The sequence below is a fragment of the Grammomys surdaster genome, unplaced genomic scaffold, assembly GCF_004785775.1.
Source record: "Grammomys surdaster isolate TR1022 unplaced genomic scaffold, NIH_TR_1.0 185, whole genome shotgun sequence".
Taxonomy (NCBI): domain Eukaryota; kingdom Metazoa; phylum Chordata; class Mammalia; order Rodentia; family Muridae; genus Grammomys; species Grammomys surdaster.
This window is the reverse complement of record NW_021604630.1, coordinates 11,813,966-11,815,862: the sequence shown is the minus strand read 5'-3', so window position 1 is coordinate 11,815,862 and position 1,897 is coordinate 11,813,966. Positions and strand designations below refer to the sequence as shown.

The following is a 1,897-nucleotide window of genomic DNA, read 5'->3' as shown; positions in this document are numbered from 1 at the left end:
ACGGAAGTGTGAAGGAAGCATGTGACGTCCAATGCCTAGTACTCTGTCTGGGTCCCTGAGTACTACTAAACACCAACTGTCACCCTACTGCAAGTGACACTTGGCTTCAGCATTCTTGGCACCAGCTTGACTATCTTAAATGGCTGAAGGTCCTAGCATCACCCTTCTTGTGCTACTTCCTGTGACTGGAGGTCAAAAAAACCCATGTGTATATGGGTATCACTTGCTGTGGACCACAGTGAGGTTATCTTGACACCATGAACATTCTAGCAGAGGGAGGTGGGCTAGTTCGAGAAGTATAAGAAGATAAGCAATGCCCCAGAGGATCTAGCTCAGGGTATTTCCATCATCACACCTTATAAGGAGTTACATAGCCCTGCTGCCAACCACTGTGCCCACACAGACTGTCTTGGTCATGAAGTTATGTTAAGAATAAGGTCCCAGACCCTAGCCCTTTACATTGCAGCATCCTGGCGGTGGTAGCTAATGACAGCCTCATGCCCCAGACTGGAGAGCACTTATTACTATGGGCTAAACACACTGAGGTAGAACATGTCGTGGTATGTGTGAACAGACAGACATTGTCCAGGAATGGGAGATGGCTAAACTACTAGAGTTGAGGATGCAGGGGCTGCTTGCTGCATTTGACTATTAAGGAGAGAAGATTCCAGTCATCATGGGCTTTGTTCTCTATACTCCTAAGCATCATGATCCTGATCTAGGTGTGAAGTAGGCACAGAGGCTGCTGGATGCTGTGAACACTTACATCCCAGTACCCACTCCACACCTGTGAAACTCTGTTCTAGCCATGGCACAGTGATGACAGGTACCACAGAGTGTGGCAGCAGAGAGATGTATGTAAGTTGCTAGGCTATAGGAAGAACATTTGCCCTGAGGTAATGAACACCGAGACAGTCTACAAGAGCCTGGAGAAGGCTGAGGCAGGGAGATATCCTGGGGCTCTGGTCTGAGACTTGAATCAAGAGGATCTGGGGCATAGTCATGGTCCACCCAGGCTTCATTCAGTCCCACCAGAAGGTTGAGGCTCAGGTTTATGTCCTCGTTAAGGAGAACAGTGACTTCCACAAGCTCTTTGTGTCTCATTTCATGCCTGGCATGTTCTGTCTTGGGACATGGCCTTCCATGTCGTCTTTCCCCCAGGGAAGGAACCTGCTGTGCCTGGAGAGGAACTGGAGTGAGACTTTAGCCTCATGTTCTGGCAGACCATGATTTTAGAGAATACAGCATTTCACCTTGAAGGATGGCAACAAGACCATGAGCACTGACCTTGTCACTTACACGCCTGCCATGACTGAGGAGTGCCAACCTCAAATGGATCTGAGTCTGAATTCCTTCTCAGGTTCTTGAGTTTAGTAGGGCTGCCCTGATCAGTATTCCCTCCATATAACTAAGGGTACCTCTGCTCGCAAGAGATATGCAAATAAGCTGTTTTGTGACTAGTCAGAAAGTAAATAAATAAAGTGTAAGGGAATGACCAATTGGGAAGTCTTCATTTCATCTGGATAACAGAAGCAAAGGAATCTAACCTAGAAATAAACTTAGAACTCTTTCTTCCACAACAGATACATGCTCCAGAGAATTAAAACTGACAGTATCTTTTGCATCTACTCTGACTTGAGTATTTAGAGGGGAGGGGCTGCCTATGTACCTGCTCATCCCCAAAGCCCTTAAACCAGTGGTTCTCAACCTATAGGTCATGACCCCTTTGGAGGGTTAAATAACCCTTTCACAGGAGTCACCTAAGACTCATCGGAAAACATGGATATTTATGTTATGACTAATAATAGTAGAAAAATTACAGTTATGAAGTAGCAACAGAAATAATTTTACAACGTGTGGAAACATATTGAAGGGTCACAGCATTAGGAAGGCTGAG

General features: G+C 45.9%; 1 pseudogene; it reads left to right on the top strand.

The window, feature by feature from the left end:
* The first annotated feature begins 257 nt into the window (after nucleotides 1-257).
* On the top strand, nucleotides 258-1,368 carry LOC114621814 (annotated as a pseudogene).
* The last annotated feature ends 529 nt before the right edge of the window (nucleotides 1,369-1,897 follow it).